Source organism: Mustela nivalis (assembly GCF_964662115.1).
Source record: "Mustela nivalis genome assembly, chromosome: 7".
Lineage (NCBI taxonomy): Eukaryota > Metazoa > Chordata > Mammalia > Carnivora > Mustelidae > Mustela > Mustela nivalis.
Window position 1 is genome coordinate 70,844,665 of NC_139026.1, and position 20,923 is coordinate 70,865,587.

General features: G+C 36.0%; 1 protein-coding gene across 5 annotated transcripts in view; it reads left to right on the forward strand.

Annotated features, from left to right (window-relative positions):
* The window catches only part of LMNTD1 (lamin tail domain containing 1), a 521,212-nt gene that overhangs the window by 137,942 nt on the left and 362,347 nt on the right, over positions 1-20,923 (forward strand). The gene's annotated exons all lie outside the window — the stretch shown is intronic.

A 20,923-nucleotide genomic window follows, 5' to 3' on the forward strand; every position in this document is an offset into this window, starting at 1 on the left:
GCCCAAACCCTGGTAAGTGCGGTGCAATTCCGCCTGGGGCAAAACACTTGAGAATCATTACACCAGGCCTCTCCCCCAGAAGATCAACAAGAAATCCAGCCAAGACAAAGTTCACCTACCAAGGAGTGCGGTTTCAATACCAAGGAGAGCAGCAGAATTCCAGAGGAGGAGAAAGCAAAGCACAGAACTCATGGCTTTTTCCCTGTGATTTTTTTTACTCTTGCAGTTAATTTAATTTTTTCTTTTTCATTTTTTTTCTCTTCTTCTGCTAAATTTTTTTTAACTTTTACCCTTTTCTTTTTTAACATTTTTTAACTAGTTTATCTGATATATATATATTTTCTTTTTTATATTTTTCTTTATTAATTTTCTTTTTTTAATTATTTTATTTTATTTTATTTTATTTTTTTTTTCTTTCTTTCTTTTTGAACCTCTTTTTATCCCCTTTCGCCCCCCTCACGATTTGGGATCTCTTCTGATTTGGTTAAAGCATATTTTCCTGGGGTTGTTGCCACCCTTTTAGTATTTTACTTGCTCCTTCATATACTCTTATCTGGACAAAATGAGAGGGCAGAAAATTTCACCACAAAACAAAAAACAAGAGGCAGTACCGAAGGCTAGGGACCTAATCAATACAGACATTGGTAATATGTCAGATCTAGAGTTCAGAATGACAATTCTCAAGGTTCTAGCCGGGCTCGAAAAAGGCATGGAAGATATTAGAGAAACCCTCTCGGGAGATATAAAAGCCCTTTCTGGAGAAATAATAGAACTAAAATCTAACCAAGTTGAAATAAAAAAAGCTATTAATGGGGTGCAATCAAAAATGGAGGCTCTCACTGCTAGGATAAATGAGGCAGAAGAAAGAATTAGTAATATAGAAGACCAAATGACAGAGAATAAAGAAGCTGAGCAAAAGAGGGACAAACAGCTACTGGACCACGAGGGGAGAATTCGAGAGATAAGTGACACCATAAGACGAAACAACATTAGAATAATTGGGATTCCAGAAGAAGAAGAAAGAGAGAGAGGAGCAGAAGGTATACTGGAGAGAATTATTGGGGAGAATTTCCCCAATATGGCAAAGGGAACGAGCATCAAAATTCAGGAGGTTCAGAGAATGCCCCTCAAAATCAATAAGAATAGGCCCACACCTCGTCACCTAATAGTAAAATTTACAAGTCTCAATGACAAAGAGAAAATCCTGAAAGCAGCCCAGGAAAAGAAGTCTGTAACATACAATGGTAAAAATATTAGATTGGCAGCTGACTTATCCACAGAGACCTGGCAGGCCAGAGAGAGCTGGCATGATATTTTCAGAGCACTAAACGAGAAAAACATGCAGCCAAGAATACTATATCCAGCTAGGCTATCATTGAAAATAGAAGGAGAGATTAAAAGCGTCCAGGACAAACAAAAACTGAAAGAATTTGCAAACACCAAACCAGCTCTACAGGAAATATTGAAAGCGGTCCTCTAAGCAAAGAGAGAGCCTACAAGTGGTAGATCAGTAAGGAACAGAGACAATATATACTAATAGTGACCTTACAGGCAATACAATGGCACTAAATTCATCTCTCTCAATAGTTATTCTAAATGTTAATGGGCTAAATGCCCCAATCAAAAGACACAGAGTATCAGAATGGAAAAAAAAAAAAACCAAAACCAATATATATGTTGCCTCCAAGAAACTTATTTTAAGCCCAAAGACACCTCCATATTTAAAGTGAGAGGGTGGAAAAGAATTTACCATGCTAATGGACATCAGAAGAAAGCAGGAGTAGCAATCCTTATATCAGATCAATTAGATTTTAAACCAAGGACTATAATAAGAGATGAGGAAGGACACTATATCATACTCAAAGGGTCTGTCCAACAAGAAGATTTAACAATTTGAAATATCTATGCCCCCAACGTGGGAGCAGCCAACTATATAAACCAATTAATAACAAAATCAAAGAAACACATCAATAATAATACAATAATAGTAGAGGACTTTAACACTCCCCTCACTGAAATGGACAGATCATCCAAGCAAAAGATCAACAAGGAAATAAAGGCCTTAAGCGACACACTGGACCAGATGGACATCACAGATATATTCAGAACATTTCATCCCAAAGCAACAGAATACACATTCTCCTCTAGTGCACATGGAACATTCTCCAGAGTAGATCACATCCTCGGTCCTAAATCAGGACTCAACTGGTATCAAAAGATTGGGATCATTCCCTGCATATTTTCAGACCACAATGCTCTGAAGCTAGAACTCAACCACAAGGGGAAGTTTGGAAAGAACCCAAATACATGGAGACTAAACAGCGTCCTTCTAAAGAATGAATGGGTCAACCGGGAATATAAGAAGAATTGAAAAAAATCATGGAAACAAATGATAATGAAAATACAACGGTTCACAATCTGTGGGACACAACAAAGGCAGTCCTGAGAGGAAAATATATAGCAGTACAAGCCTTTCTCAAGAAACAAAAAAGGTCTCAGGTACACAACCTAACCCTACACCTAAAGGAGCTGGAGAGAGAACAAGAAAGAAACCTTAAGCCGAGCAGGAGAAGAGAAATCATAAAGATCAGAGCAGAAATCACTGAAATAGAAACCAAAAAAGCAATAGAGCAAATCAACAAAACTAGGAGCTGGTTCTTTGAAAGAATTAATAAAAGTGATAAACCCCTGGCCAGACTTATCAAAAAGAAAAGAGAAAGGACCCAAATAAATAAAATCATGAATGAAAGAGGAAAGATCACAACTAACACCAAAGAAATACAAACTATTATAAGAACATACTATGAGCAACTCTACGCCAACAAATTTGACAATCTGGAAGAAATGGATGCATTCCTAGAAACATATAAACTACCACAACTGAACCAGGAAGAAATAGAAAGTCTGAACAGACCCATCACCAGTAAGGAGATTGAAACAGTCATTAAAAATCTCCAAACAAACAAAAGCCCAGGGCCAGACAGCTTCCCGGGGGAAATCTACCAAACATTTAAAGAAGAACTAATTCCTATTCTCCTGAAACTGTTCCAGAAAATAGCAATGGATGGAAATCTTCCAAACTCATTTTATGAAGCCAGCATCACCTTGATCCCAAAACCAGACAAGGATCCCATAGAAAAAGAGAGCTATAGACCAATATCCTTGATGAACACAGATGTGAAAATTCTCACCAAAATACTAGTCAATAGGATACAACAGTACATTAAAAGGATTATTCACCACGACCAAGTGGGATTTATTCCAGGGCTGCAAGGTTGGTTCAACATCCACAAATCAGTCAATGTGATACAACACATCAATAAAAGAAAGAACAAGAACCATATGCTACTCTCAATAGATGCTGAAAAAGCATTTGGCAAAGTACAGCATCCCTTCCTGATCAAAACTCTTCAAAGCGTAGGGATAAAGGGCACATATACCTCACTATTATCAAAGCCATCTATTAAAAACCCACCGCAAATATCATTCTCAATGGAGAAAAACTGAAAGCTTTTCTGCTAAGGTCAGGAACACGGCAGGGATGTCCATTATCACCACTGCTATTCAACATAGTACTAGAAGTCCTAGCCTCAGCAATCAGAAAACAAAAGGAAATTAAAGGCATCCAAATCGGCAAAGAAGAAGTCAAATTATCACTCTTTGCAGATGATATGATACTATATGTGGAAAACCCAAAAGACTCCACTCCAAAACTGCTAGAACTTGTACAGGAATGGAATTCAGTAAAGTGTCAGGATATAAAATCAATGCACAGAAATCAGTTGCATTTCTCTACTCCAACAACAAGACAGAAGAAAGAGAAATTAAGGAGTCAATCCCATTTAAAATTGTACCCCAAACCATAAGTTACCTAGGAATAAACCTAACCAAAGAGGCACAGAATCTATACTCAGAAAACTATAAAGTACTCATGAAAGAAATTGAGGAAGACACAAAGAAATATTCCATGCTCATGGATTGGAAGAATAAATATTGTGAAAATGTCTATTCTACCTAAAGCAATCTACACATTTAATGCAATTCCTATCAAAGTACCATCGATCTTTTTCAAAGAAATGAAACAAATAATTCTAAATTGTATATGGAACCAGAAAAGACCTCGAATAGCCAAAGGGTTATTGAAAAAGAAAGCCAACGTTGGTGGCATCACAATTCCGGACTTCAAGCTCTATTACAAAGCTGTCATCATCAAGACAGCATGGTACTGGCACAAAAATAGACACATAGATCAATGGAGCAGAATAGAGAGCCCAGAAATAGACCCTCAACTCTATGGTCAACTAATCTTCAACAAAGCAGGAAAGAATGTCCAATGGAAAAAAGACAGCCTCTTCAATATATGGTGTTGGGAAAATTGGACAGCCCCATACAGAAAAATGAAATTGGACCATTTCCTTACACCACACACAAAAATAGACTCAAAATGGATGAAGGACCTCAATGTGAGAAAAGAATCCATCAAAATCCTTGAGGAGAACACAGGCAGCAACCTCTTCGACCTCAGCCGCAGCAACATCTTCCTAGGAACATCGCCAAAGGCAAGGGAAGCAAGGGCAAAAATGAACTATTGGGATTTCATCAAGATAAAAAGCTTTTGCACAGCAAAGGAAACAGTTAACAAAATCAAAAGACAACTGACAGAATGGGAGAAGATATTTGCAAACAACATATGAGATAAAGGGCTAGTGTCCAAAATCTATAAAGAACTTAGCAAACTCAACACCCAAAGAACAAATAATCCAATCAAGAAATGGGCAGAGGACATGAACAGACATTTCTGCAAAGAAGACATCCAGATGGCCAACAGACACATGAAAAAGTGCTCCATATCACTCGGCATCAGGGAAATACAAATCCAAACCACAATGAGATATCATCTCACACCAGTCAGAATGGCTAAAATCAACAAGTCAGGAAATGACAGATGCTGGCAAGGATGCGGAGAAAGGGGAACCCTCCTACACTGTTGGTGGGAATGCAAGCTCGTGCAACCACTCTGGAAAACAGCATGGAGGTTCCTCAAAATGTTGAAAATAGAACTGCCCTATGACCCAGCAATTGCACTACTGGGTATTTACCCTAAAGATACAAACGTAGGGATCCAAAGGGGCACATGCACCCAAATGTTTATAGCAGCAATGTTCACAATAGCCAAACTATGGAAAGAACCTAGATGTCCATCAACAGATGAATGGATCAAGAAGATGTGGTATATATACACAATGGAATACTATGCAGCCATCAAAAGAAATGAAATCTTGCCATTTGCGACAACATGGATGGAACTAGAGCGTATCATGCTTAGCGAAATAAGTCAAGCAGAGAAAGACAACTATCATATGATCTCCCTGATATGAGGAAGTGGTGATGCAACATGGGAGCTTAAGTGGGTAGGAGAAGAATCAATGAAACAAGATGGGATTGGGAGGGAGACAAACCATAAGTGACTCTTAATCTCACAAAACAAACTGAGGTTTGCTATGGAGAGGGGGTTTGGGAGAAGAGGGGTGGGGTTATGGACATTGGGGAGGGTATGTGCTTTGGTGAGTGCTGTGACGTGTGTAAACCTGGTGATTCACAGACCTGTACCCCTGGGGATAAAAATATATGTTTATAAAAAATAAAAAATTAAAAAAATTATAACTTTTGTATTTATTTTTTTCTCTTACTTATCCCACTATACACACTCAAGAGTTGTCATCAGTACTTCTGTTCTGGAAGGCTTGGAGAGGCTTTTGTTTAAGGTCATCGTGTTAATATATGATGATAGGAGATGGTTTCTATTCTTATTAAAAAAAATTTAACCCTTGTCTTAGTAGACCCTAATGTTGTATAAGTATCTACTTTTCTCTAACCAGTCACAGCCCTAGCCTGAGCCAAAAGGGATGAGCCATAACCGATTTAGCTATGGACATGTGATCCAATTCTCGCCAAGGAGGTAAGTGTTGTAATTCCCATTTCACAGAGCAATCAGATGGGCTAAACTGGACCCCAGGTGCCTTACTACAAGGCCAACCATTGTCTTTCTTCTACACATGGGAACACTCATGGAGAGCATGCTTATTTTATAGAGCTTTTGAATATTTATTTGCCCTCTGCATTGTCCTCTATTATTGAATAACAAGTAATCCCAAGACTTTGCTACTTGTGACAACAAATATTCATTGTCCCACCCAATTTCTGAGGGTCAGGAAACCAGGAGTGGCTTAACCAGTGTGAGGTTGCAGTCAAAGATGGCTCAGTAGGATATTTTGAAGCAGCATCCAGAAACAGAGAAAATAAAAATATATATAAGGATTTGGGTTAAAAATGTTTTTCTCAGTCTTTATATTATATCAGAAATTTCCCAATCATAATCTGTCATACCTTAAGGGAAAAGAGAACAGTTATTATAGATATCTATATTTGATATTTATCACACTATATTGCAATTATTTATATAATGTGTAGTAAATTTTATCATTATATGATAATAATGATTCTCCTTTTAGACAAGGAGTCCTCAATACTGGCCACACATTACAATAACTTGGGAGCTTTAAAAAGCATACTAATACATGGACCTCACTTCCATGTAATTGAATCTGAAAACTGATTCAATTGTAAGGTATGACTTCCAATAATTAGTAGTTTTTAAAAGCTTCCTGGGAGATTCTAATATATAAGTAGGATTGAGAATGACTGTTCTCTTACTTAATTTTTACCCGTGTGTTTGTTTTATATATACTTTTGGGAATCTAAGGAAAAGTATGGATCCCTCTCCCTAGATAAATGTGGTCCATACATTCATGAAGATATTTTGTGTAATTTCAAGGGATTGCACATTTCTGATTTAGAATGTGAGCTCTTCAGTGATAGAAACTCTAAATTTACATTTTTGTAGATATATGTGTTTTTTGGTATGAATCTCTCTCTGCTTTACTTACCTCCACTTCAAGAAGTGAGAGTTTGAGTCCTGACATAAAGACAGACATATAGACTAACAGAATAAAACTCACAGTTTAGAAATAAGCCCAAACATCTATGGCCAATTGATTTTTTAAATTTCTTTTTAAAAATCTTTTTGAAAAAACAGTTCTATATAAGCATTACAAAATAGGAACCTGTTCCATTACACTGTACTATTGTGTCTTTAATGTAGCTTCTTCTTATAAGAAGTGTTCTTAAACTATTTGGTATAAACATTACAAAATGTATATGTGTAACACACACTGAAAACTCACCGTGCTGAACTTGTATTTAATGTAGCTCATTACTTTTTTATTTTTAATTTATTTTGGATTTTTACTGAAGTAATTAACATCCTGTGTTATTTTAGTTGTATGTATATGATACAAAGACTCAACAATTCTTACATTCTCATAGTTTATCAAGATAAGTGTACTCTTAATCCCTTTTATTTCTTTCACCCATCCCCCCACCCACCTTCCCTCTGGCAACCACCAGATTATTCTCTGTATTTAAGTCTTTTTATTTGTATCTTCTTTTCCTTTGTTCATTTATTTTTTAAATTCCACATGAGTGCAATCATATGCTGTTTGTCTTTCTTTTTTTTTTTTTTAAGATTTTATTTATTTATTCGACAGAGAGAGATTACAAGTAGGCAGAGAGGCAGGCAGAGAGAGAGGAGGAAGCAGGCTCCCTGCTGAGCAGAGAGCCCGATGCGGGACTCGATCCCAGGACCCTGAGATCATGACCTGAGCCGAAGGCAGCGGCTTAACCCACTGAGCCACCCAGGCGCCCCTGCTGTTTGTCTTTCTTGACTGACTCATTTTATAGCATTATACTCTCTAAAACTATCCTTGTTGCAAATGGCAAGATATCATTCCTTTTTTATGGCTGAGTAATACTTCATTATATATATAATTACATATATATCATATAATCATGTAATACATAATATAGTGTGTGTGTGTGTGTGTGTGTATCACCTATTCTTTTATACATTCACCTATTGATGGAAACTTGGGTTACTTCAATACCTTGGTTACTGTAAATAATGCCGCAATAAACATAGGGGTGCATGTATCTTTTTAAATTAGTGCTTTCATTTTCTTTGGGTAATACTCAGTAGAAGATTACTGGATCATATGGTGATTCTACTTTTAATTTTTTAAAGAACCTTCATACTGTTTCTCACAGTGGCTGTATCAGTTTGCATTCCCCCCAGTTTGCATTCCCATGAGGGTTTCTTTTTCTTCACATTCTTGCCAACACTTGTTATTTCTTATGTTTTTGATTTTAGCCATTCTGACAGGTATAAGGTGATATCTCACTGTGGTTTTGATTAGCATTTCCATGATGATGAATGATGTTGAGCATTTTTTCATGTGTCTGTTGGCCAACCGTATATCTTCTTTGGAAAAATGTCTATTCAGGTCCTCTGCCCATTTTTTAATTTTGTTGTTGTTGAGTTGTATATGTTTTTTATATGTTTTGGGATATTAACCCCTTATCAGATACATCATTTGCAAATATCTTCTCCCATTTAGTAGGTTGTCTTTTGTTTTGTTGATGGTTTCCTTCACTGCGCAAGAGCTTTTTATCTTGGTGTAGTCTCAATGGTTTATTTTTGCTTTGGATTCCCTTGCCTGAGGAGACACATCTAGAAAAATGTTTCCACAGCCAATGTCACAGAAATTACTGCCAAACATAGGCCAATTGACAATTAAATCAAGGGTGCCAAGACAATTAAGTAGGAAAAAAATGTCTCTTAACAAATGGTACTAGAGCAACCGGGTATCCACATGCAAAATGATGAAATTGTACCCCTACATCATACCATATATGAAAATTAATGTAAAATGAAATGACCTAATATATGAGTTACAACTATAAAACTCTTAGAAGCAAATGTAGGCCTAAATCTTTGTGACCTTGGATTTGGCAATGTGTTCTTAGACATGACACCAAAAGGAGAAAAGGAAAAAATAGAGAAATTGTGCTTCATCAAATTTAAAACTTTTGTTATGAAGAAAATGATGAGACAACCTACACAATGGGAGAGAATATTTACAAATTATACATCTGATAAGGAGTTAAATATTCAGGATATATACAAATTATTAGAACGCAACAACAAAAAGACAAACGACCCAAAAAAACATATACAAAGTATTTGATAGACTTTTCTCCAAAGAAGATAGACAGATAGTCAATAAACACCTGAAAAGATGTTCAGCATCATTAGGCATTAGAGAATGAAACTTAAAACCACAGAGATGGCACTTCACACTCAGTAGGATTGTTATAATTAAACATACACACTCACACATGTGCACACAAATAAAATGGGGAATAAGAAGTGTGAGTGTTGACAAGGATATGGAGAAACTGGAACTTTTGTGCAGCCCCTGTGGAAAACAGTTGGGTGATTTCCCAAAACGTTAAACATAGAATTGCCATATGATTCTGCAATTCCATTCCTGGGTATTTATCCAAAAGATTTGAGAACAGGTACTCAAATACTTGTATATGGATGTTCATGGAAACACTATTTATCATAGCTAAAAGGTGGAAACAACTCAAATATCTGACCACTGACGATTAATAAACAAATATGGTATATACTTACAGTGGAATACTATTTAACCACAAAAAGAATAAAGTGTTGACATATGCTGCAGTATTGATGAACCTCAAAAACATGCTAAGTCAAACAAGCCAGACAGAAAAGTTCATATATTGTATGATTCTATTTATGTGGAATGTCAGAAATAGGTAAATCTATAAATACAAAAGGCATATTGATGGCTGCCGGGAGCTGGGGAGAGATAGGCATAGTGGGTGATTCCAGAATGGGTTAGGAAGTTTCTTTTGGGATGATGAAAATGTTTTGGAACTAGATAGAGGTTGTGATAGCACAACATTTTGAATGTATTGAATGCCACCAAATATGCAATCTAAAATGGTTAATTTTAAGTTATGTGAATTTCACCTCAATTTAAAAAAAATAACTGAGGCAGTCCCAAGCAAACTGGGACAAGTTGGTCATCCTATTCCTTGTAATGTGAGAAAATTTGTATGAAAAATAAATGGCTGAGTTATTCCTTGAAACTATCTAAAACATTTATTGGAACACACTAAGAGCTCAATGAATATTAGCTACTATTTAAAAAAAGAGTCGGGATTTGAGGCAGTTTATGAAAATACTGACTTTGTATCCTCAGCCCCTTGCAGTTTCTGACACATGGTACACATTTTCTTAATGTTTATTAAATCGGTCCACCTGGGAATTCTCTAGAAACATTCAAGAATGAGTTATATATCTCACACTTTGGATCTCTGAAGGTTGGCTCATGGATGCCTCAGAGGAGAATGAAATTTAGGCAATAGCTGTAATTGCATACACTATTTCATACAAACATTGAAAAATCAATATAATAAAACAACTGATATGGTATAAAGACTCATATTTAGCTTTCTATGAGTAATTTTATACAATTAGTAATTAGTCCTCTAGTCAAGAATTTGAAAGACCTCAATGTGAGGCAGGAATCTATCAAAATCTTGGAGGAGAACATAGGCAGTAACCTCTTTGACATTGGCCACAGCAACTTCTTTCAAGATATGTCTCCAAAGGCAAAGGAAACAAAAGCAAAAATGAACTTTTGGGACTTCATCAAAATCAAAAGCTTCTGCACAGCAAAGGAAACAGTCAACAAAACAAAGAGGCAACCCACAGAGTGGAAGAAGATATTTGCAAATGACACTACAGACAAAGGGCTGATATCCAAGATCTATAAAGAAGAACTCCTCAAACTCAACACACACAAAACAGATAATCACATCAAAAAATGGGCAGAAGACATGAATAGACACTTCTTCAAAAAAGACATACAAATGGCTAACAAACATATGAAAAAATATTAATCATCATTAGCAATTAGGGAGATTAAAATCAAAACCACCATTGAGATACCACCTTACACCAGTTAGAATGGCCAAAATTAATAAGACAGTGAACAACAAGTGTTGGAGAGGATGTGGAGAAAGTGGAACCCTCTTACACTGTTGGTGGGAATGCAAGTTAGTGCAGCCACTTTGGAAAACAGTGGGGAGATTCCTTAAGAAATTAAAAATAGAGCTACCCTATGACCCTGAAATTGCACTACAGGGTATTTACCCCAAAGCTACTGATGTAGTGAAAAGAAGAGCCATCTGTACCCCAATGTTCATGGCAGCAACGGCCATAGTCACCAAACTGTGGAAAGAACCAAGATGCCCTTCAATGGATGAATGGAAAAAGAAGATATGGTCCATATATACAATGGAGTATTATGCCTCCATCAGAAAGGAATGATACCCAACTTTTGTAGCAACATGGATGGGTCTGGAAGAGATTATGCTGAGTGAATTAAGTCAAGCAGAGAGAGTCAATTATCATATCGTTTCACTTATTTGTGGAGCATATGGAATAACACGGAGGACATTGGGAGAAGGAGAGGAAAAGTGAGTTGGGAAGGGGAAACAAACCATGAGAGTCTGTGAACTCTGAGAAACAAACTGAGGGTTTTGGAGGGGAGGGAGGTGGGGGGGTTGGGTGAGCCTGGTGGTGGGTATTATGGAGGGCATGTATTGCATGGAGCACTGGGTGTGGTTCATAAACAATGAATTCTGAAACGCTGACAAGAAATAAAATTTAAAAAAAGAATTTGAAATAGGTAAATCCCATGTATAACTTCTGGAGGTCTCCTCAACTTGAATAGCACAGAAGTCCAAGGAAAACAGGGAGAATATCCTCTCTAAATATAATGGACTCTACTTCAAATATTGCATTAGTACCTTTCCAGATTGTGAGTTTATCAAATTATTTGTTTCAAAGCTCACAGACTTAAACTAGGACAGGATACATGAAAAGGAGAAATGCCATTAGAGAAAGCATTTATGGGGGCGGAGACTGTACTAGTATTTTTAGACCTCTTATTTTTAGCTCTATGGTATCCAACAATGTATTTCTGGATACTAAATTAATGACCCTTCCACATATTACCAGTACTTTCCTCTAAGAAGCTCAAAATGTGCTGTGCCCTGAGACACATTATAGTTCTCACATGGTTACTTGTTATACCAGGTTGAGAGGAATTACAGTATTTAGTTTTGTAATCTCATTTTATAAAGCAGACATTTCGTGGCTCAAACAGGATCAATGATGAAGTTATTTGTAAGTGAATTTCTGCTTATGGCCACTTCTGACAGAAAAAATCTATAGAATCAATCCATAAAAAAAGCATTAAATAGAATTCTTGACTTTAGTCAACCAGTCCTTCCCCCCAAATCTGTTTTCCATTGTCTGTTCTTACTCTTGTCAGAGCATTCCATCCCCGGCCACCCAGATGCTCAAGACTGCAACCTGGAAGTCACTGCTGAGTCTTCCTTTCCTTGCATCGCCATGCCCACTCCATCAGCAAGCCACATCTCTTCACTCTTTCCATTTCCTTGGTCCTGTTTGGTCCTGATGGCCACGTCTCTTACCAGGACTTCTGCAACAATTCTTCCACTTTGGCTTTGACTCCTCCAGTCCATTCTCTGTAAGACAACCAGAACAATCTTTGCAGAAAGGGAATTGGTCACTGTGGGTGTTTGTTCATAATTTCTTACTGCCCTCACACTCTTTCTACCTCAGGAGCAGTAGTGTTGGTGTTTTTCCCCAGGAAATGCTTCCCCATCTCTCTATGTCCAACTCCTTATTTGGCCTTGAATATGCTGTCTAAAGCTGGTCTCCATCATCAATACACACAACGGCCATTGCTACCTTCTAGCCCTTGTTTCTTTCATAAAATTTCCAATTTTGTACTTATTATTGCCTATTTATTTGTTCACATTCCTATCTTTAGAATGACAGTTCCATGGTAGTGGAGCTGCATCTTATTGACAGTAGTGTCTTTAGTGGGTCAGTGAGCTATATGGGTCCTTCCCACTTTCTCTTCCTCTTCTCCTACAACCCCACCCCTTGAACATCTGAATATTTGGTAAGTACAGATAAAATAATCGATAGAGGTTAAACACTGTTTTATTTACTGCAAAGAGGATTTTCTTATGTCTTGTTAACTTTTCTTTTCCCCTGAATCTATGTGTATATGGGAAAGGCGAAGAAGGTAGGAAAGAGTTGTATGGAAGAGTTCACATAGTTTCTCTCCCAATCTGTGAGATGTGGAAATGAAAGCCTCTCAATAACCTCAGAAGAGTGGCTTCCATTTTGTATTAAGTGTGCCAGGTTGGACTTGAGATTTAAATTTATATCAGTTTATTATTTATTTTCTCTCTCATGATATTTTGTCCTCCTTTTTATTCTTTCACTTTTAGCAAATGTAGTCCATCTCTTCACTCTGAAATGTCCCTGCTGTAATTCAGCTAGTTTTTTGGATACCGTTAGTCCATGAAAAGCCGTATCTTTTAATTAATTTCCAAAGAAACCATGTATCTGGAAAACTTCTGGACATAGCAAAGTTGGTTTAATTCTGGGGATGAATTCCCAGAAATGACAGGATCATTTCCATATGGGTTCTTTGGGGGACAGCTTTTGGAGTTGCTTTTCAGACAATTAACATGGAAAATCTCTTTGCTCATCAGTTCTCCAGGTTGCAGTAATACTTACAATGTTTATGAAGGTCAAAGGATGACCTTCAACAATTAATATTGCTTTATGATCTTACTTTCTGGTTCTAAAGTCATTTCTCTGAAAACATTTTATGGCCTGCTTACCCCATCACCACCTTTGTGTACATATTACTTCTGTACTCTTTGATTTATTGTCATTCATTATGGGTCAAAACTTCACCATAAAAAAATAGTAGAAAGAGCAGTTACAACACAGTAAACAATACATGTTTTGGAACCTAGTTAACTTAGGAAAATCAGGTAGAGTACTCTTTGGCAGAGGGTCTTTGTAATGTGATGGTGGTGCACTAATGCCCGTTAGCCAGAAGTATATGTGCCATATGGTATGTTGGCTAGATTCCATTGACTGAGAATGTATCACCTAGAGCATGGGTGGAGTGGGCTAGGAAATATATGTATGCAAACGCACATACATATATTTGTAATATACACATATTTATACTTTTTAAAGGAGAGAATATCAGAGAGTTACAGACATTTAGTGCAGCTTCACCATGTGCAAGTTTATCAGATTGGGTCTTTATGTATTACCCTAGATATGAATTTCCAGAAAATGCTTAAGTGAGTGCTTCCAACAAATTATAATAGGCTTAGATAATACATTTAGTGTTTAATTTCTTTCTGCAATTGAGAAGTTGGGATCTGTCATCCAATTGATTCCATTGAGCACTGTTGCCTCTCAGAATGCAGTGAAACTTAGTTATTTGTACAATGAAACAATTGTTTACAATTTTAATTTACTTTGCCATGTTGTTTCTCACAAATCGTCTATGCCATCTTCTCAGTGCCATGTGGTTACATTTAATTAAATCCTAAAGAAGCAGAACCAACAAAGTGTATTATCATTATTCTTCATGGTACTTTGTTGGCTAAGTCCTTTATAATAAAGGACATAAATATAATAAATAACATAAATTATGCATTGTGAATATTGATGGAACTATCCCATAAAGAAACTGAGATTTTAAAAAATCTGAACAAATAATACTTCATGAGAAAAACTAGCTTATAAAAGAGAAATGTATCAGACAATGTATTGTAATTATTAAGTGAATGAACTTGTTGAAACATGGATTGGCTATAAAATGTCATAAAATGTAGCAGATTAAACTACTTTTTTTTGAAGTCTTGCCAGATTTTTTAAAATGGGTTTATACATTGCTTTTAACGAAGAACTCCTATAGGCAGAAAAGAAATTAGGACTTGAAAATGTCTATCATGCTTCATTCTCTGGTGGAATTTTCAGACCGTGATTGGGTTTGTTCCATAATCAGCTTTCGTGCTCAATGGCTTCTTTTATTATAAAACAGAATTCTTGCCTAATACAGCCCTACTCCCCCCTTCTTTTTCCTTGCCAGTTTCTGGAGTTACAAATGCATTTAAACAATGATTAAGTCATGCTGCAACAGGCATGAGAAATAAATGAACAACCATAACAAGAAATTGCTAAGCTTGGGTCTGAAATCCTAGCTTTAGAGGAAAAAAAACGAGATCAATAATGCTCAAAAGTGTGACTCGATGGAAAATTAGAAATAACTCCACTGGTTTTCATACCTGCTGTTTTATCCTTGCTCTTCACAGAACACATGAATGGTATTATGGAAAGAATTATAAAACTATTACTTACTCCTTTTTACTATGTAATACTTAGAAAGTGTCCAGAAGCAACTGTCAATCTTTATTACTGGGATAGTAATAATTAATAGTAATAATAATCAGAAAGATAACTGAAAGTTAAGGAATGCCATAAAACAACTATATGATTTAAAATTTGTTTTACAATCAACCCTACAAAGAGGCAGATAAACTCAAGGTGTCATTGAATCTTCAGATCCCATTGTAAATATGTCGCTATTTTTTATTTACTTCAGGACAAGAAACTTCTTAATCTTCCTCTACATATTATATTAATTTCCCCCAGACTAACTCAGTGTACTTTTCTCAGCAAAGAAAACCAAGTTTTTGACTTTGGTAACTTACCCAAATGAGATACTTTTTCTTAACAATCATGAACTGGCTAAAATTCACCAACAATATGAAAGTGATGTAATTATCACCAAGCATTGCCATAAACTCCTTTAATAAAATATTATTAGATAAGAAGAACAATTCTTTTTATCTAAGGATGATTGCCACTGAACTGAACACTTAAAATTGTTAAAATGGTCAATTTTGTGTTATATATAGAGTTTTTTTTAAAGCCCCCAAAAAAGAACTAGAAAAAGTATAATTATGCAATGTTCACTTGGACACCCACCACTAAAGTTAAGAAGAAAACACTACATTTAATTTTGCTGTCAACTCACTTTTCTCTGCATAGCGTATCCCTATCCTGGCCTGAATTTTGCATTATCATTCCTGAGCTATATCACTTAGTCTCACATGTCAAAGAGTTTTGTAAGTAGAATTTTACTTCATGTATATTTCTGCAACAGCTTTTTGTTTAATCTTTAATTCCTAAGATCCATTCATATTATTCCCTGTAGCTGTACATGTATTTATTTTCACTGTTATGTAATATTCTATCACACAGCTACACCATCATCTATGTATCTACTTATTGTTGATCTGTTGATTGATATTTGCGTTGCTTCTCTTTTTACCCCTCCCCCTTTTTTTAAGTTATAAGACTAGTGTTGCTATGATCCTTTCTTTCTCTCTGTATATGTGGACAAAATTGTCCCTATGGCATATATCAATGAGTAAAACAACTTTCTAGATAATGCCAATGTGCCTTACAAAATTGTCACATTTATCCTCCCACTAGAACTGTGTAAGTGCTCGAGTTTCTTCATATTCTCACCTGACTTGTAATATTTTCTCAGTCTCATATATGTTACATGGCAGTTCACAGAGATTTTTTTTACCTCTCTGATTTCTAATAAGACAGTATATCTTTTTTTTTTTTTTTTGTATTGGCCATTTGTATTTACCCTTTTGTGAAGAGCCTGTTGAATCCTGTTGTTCATTTTCTATTGGATTCTTTTTTTTTTTTTCTGATTAGTTTACAGAAGTTCTTTCTGTGAGTTATGTGCATTACAAGTCTCTTCTCCCAATTTGTGACTTCTCTTTTCACCCTCTTTTTGGTGTCTGATGAACTGTTCTTTTACTTTCTATTATGGATAAAGTCATGAGGGAAGGGAAAAAAAATACTTAGTTTTCTCAATCGAGTCTATTTCTTGTCTCCTAAGTTATTCAGGGTCTGTCATCCAGCAAGTTTGAGTTCATTTTTCTATCAGTTGAAGGTAGCGACTACATCTGAGCTTTCAGCTGCATCTCAGTTTTCATTAAATGATTTTGTGGTAGTGTTTTAGCTCTACCTGAAGCAAATGATGGCTTCACCTATTTCCCTATCCCACTGTACAACATGTATTCAGTAGCCACACAACCTGACAAACATAGGAATGCTGTCTTTATTTTCTAAGTCAAGACTCTCACATTAGGAGCACCACTTTGTAGTCAGACCCAGTTTCAAACTTCCTCCCTTCCCTTTCAGATGTATGAGGTTAAATAAGCTCTCAGGCTTCAGCTTCCTTATCTCTATTTTGGGACTAATAAGAACTACCTCATAGGCTTTTTGAATATATTTAATTACATAATCTATGTAGAGTACTCATCATTTAGTACATGCTCAATAAATGGTAAATATTAGTGATATTATGATTACAAAATAAATCACTATACTAAGAATCACTGCATAGAGATACTTCAATTTTATTAAAGCAAAGGAATAGAAATTTAAACTCCAGGGAAGGTAAAACTTACTCTAATCAGTTCTTAGGAAGAGTAGGACAAATGAGTTGGTACTGTAGCATTAGGGCCATAACTGTAAGGTAAGACAAGTCTATGAAATGTTCTAGCCTTCTCCCCCTGCCTCCAAATCTCCATTATACTTCTAGCTTAATCTAGCTGTGGCACAAAGGAATAGTGTAATTAGGAATTTGGTGACACAGAGAACATTTTATTCCCTTAATGCGAACAGGATCTTCTTAGAGGCTAGCCTGGAATACTTCTTCATCTCTCTATCCATGTTGAGCTCACGAGCAGCACAGAGATCTTGTGATGTAGATAGCCCTCAATCATGGATGAAAAACACATTATTGCTGCCCTTAAAGAGTTTGTAATCCAGTTGAAAAGATAGCATAACCCTTTTAAAACAACTGGAAACTAATGAAAAACAGGTAATTGTCAAATTGTGGCTTTTATTTTAATAGCTACATCTTGGAAAAAGTTAATTGATATAGTTAAATCATTATTATTGAAATTGGTTATTTGTTTTGAGATTTATCATTTATTTTTAAAAAGGTATATGTGATTTTAATTCAATATTTTGTTTCCAGTCTAAATGTCATCAGTGATGACCCAGACTGATACTGTGTCAGCTTCAAGTTAATCTGCTACATTTTCTTTGACTCTGTTCATTATTTAAAAGAGGTTCACTTGATTGACAGGAAAGGTGCATCAATTTGCCGCAGTTTAAGTGAATTAATCTAATCAAGGTTACCAAAAAACAGGTAGTCATTTTCATAGACAGAGTGGAAATATTTAAACTTGTAGTTTTATACTTTCCTTCCCACTGCTTTTCCAGCTCAAGTGAAGATCTATTTTTGTCTGGGTAGTTTAAGTAAAGCATCATGTTAGTGACAGGAATGGTTCCTACAGGGAACATGAACCTTAGCTTCTCAGTGACACCCTGTGCCTGTCTTTCTCCTCCAGGATGCTTTCCTGCTTATCAGGGGAACAAAGACAAGTGAACATAGGTCCCACTGTGCTGCTGTGCCTTCGAAAATACCTGTGAGATAGAAATCAGGGTTTCCATTTCTGAAGCAAGTGCAGCAACTCTTTAGCCCAGAGGATGGGTACAGATAAATTTGCAAGTTTCGGGAGTTATTTTACATTAAGATACCCAGTAAACGAAACGGCAATCACTGAAAACAAAACAAAAACAAAACAAAACAAAAGCATCTCTTACTCCTTTGTAAAATTTAGGATATATCTCTGCTTATACAACATGTTCCAAAATAAACCTATTACTTGCCTCAGGTGGCAAATATAGATATAAACACCCACCTAGCAAAATCTTCCTCTCTGAATTTATAAACTGCCTTGTTTCCAAGAATATGGTTTAGTGATGGTATCAACTGTCATACTTATGCCATCATTCACACAACAATTGAAATGATACGCTGTGTACTCAGCTAACTTAGGACAGCATGCTTATTGTCTAGCCAGGGAATGAGGCTTCTGATATTCTCTTTGGCTGTTAAAGATAAAACATTTAAATATGTTTGATAGCTCCTTGCTGAGTAAACATCTTCATGGACAGTACCCGTCTGACAATCTTTCCTGAGTTCACTAGATAATGTGCACTGCCTCTGACCACAGCTGTAAAGTAAATGGGTACAGCAACCTGCCTTCATTTCCTAAAGAAGGTGTCTGCTTTTAGAGACAAAAAGTTCTAGTGAAAATAGACACTCTAAAAAGAGATAAACCAGAGTATTGATTCCCACTCTTGTGTTGTGTTCAGTGAAGCAAATAATTCTGAAAGTAATTAGGGCATACCACGTCTTTAAGGTTTTCATATATCAAGTATTTCTCTCATGTGCTCTCAATGCTCCCTTCTAAAATAAAATTACTTAATGAAGAATTAAAAACTTATTGAAATTGAATGTGAATGTGAATTTGTTTTATACTGAGAAAGGGAGGAAACACTCATACTGATACGTCCATCATTTAAAAAAAAAAAATAATAAGAGAAGATTTGTTATAATTTTCCGAAAGGATCTACCTTTAGAATCACGATTGGAGTTTGTGAAGAATGGCCCAGTTATTTTTTTTTTCTTACCAAGATATGATTGACATAAAACATCAGAGTTTTAGGTATATGGAATGACACAATTCTGATAAAGCCAGTTGATTAGGTTACTGGTCTTGTTTTTACTCTTTCGACTCAGGAGATGATGTCACCTTCACTGTTACTTCTCTGGCTATTTGACCCATATCCATCAGGTTTCCAGATAAAGAAACATTTCCAGAGATTATGGCTTTTGCTTATGGAAGGGTATAAGTTGGTTATTAGCATCAGAATGTTGGAGAGTTGTCATCTTAGAAGCTAAGAGATTCAAGATGGCAAATGGCTGCTGGTTGAGTTTTGATGTTTTCTATGATGCTGAGCTAGAGACACAGCCATTAACCCTCCCTACTCAATTACTGGATTCTAGCTTCTTCCTCACTACTGAGAGTGTGTTGTGGTTCATGTTGTTGCATCTTTGGCATCTGGAAGTTTGTTCGAAGTACAAAACCTCCGCTCCCATTCTAGGTCTACTGAATCAGAATCTGCACAGAATCTGTACAAGATCTCTAGCTGACTTATAGCTACATGAAAGTTTGAGAGGCACTTCTTTACTATATCAAACAGTCATTCTATTTGGTCTTTTCCAGCACCCACCCTTTGCCCTATTACTTCAATCACTTCTAAATATTCTTCACTATTGAATTTAATTATGTAGTAGATAGGACTTAATGTTAGATTCTGACTTTTCAAGGTAGAATATAAACTCAGGATTAAGGAAAGACAATATAAAAACTGGATTATTCATAAATTATGTCTTTTACATTCTGAGATTGTTACCTTAAAAGTATATTCCTAATGGATTGGTCTAGTCAAAACTATTAGATAAATACAATACTTATTACATTATAATGATTACAGTAATAATGTCCATAAATGGAACAGTTGAATGAGACATTCTTTTTACCTCTGAATTTCTGTATTTTGTGTTTTTATTGGTGTCATAATTGCCATCACATTGGGAAAGAATCAGTTTGATTTAAATCTCAAGAAAATAGGTGAACAGATGTCAAAGTCTTAGGTAAACTTCCAGAGGATAATTTTTTTTTCTTTCTTTCTTTTTTTTTTAAGATTTTATTTATTTATTTGACAGAGAGAGATCACAGGTAGGTAGAGAGGCTGGCAGAGAGAGAGAGAGAGAGGGAAGCAGGCTCCCTGCCAAGCAGAGAGCCCAATGTGGGACTCGATCCCAGGACCCTGAGATCATGACTTGAGCCGAAGGCAGTGGCTTAACCCACTGAGCCACCCAGGTGCCCCAGAGGATAATGTTTTAAGCTTTGAAAAATTTTAATGAAAAATTTCCTTATTTCCCTTTGTTGAAGCCAGATAGTTGGATTCGTTATGTGTCACACACAAATCTGTGACACAAAAGGCTTGGGTTTCTTTGGGGGAATGTCACGGTTCTATTGGCTCAGACCATGTTCAGAATCC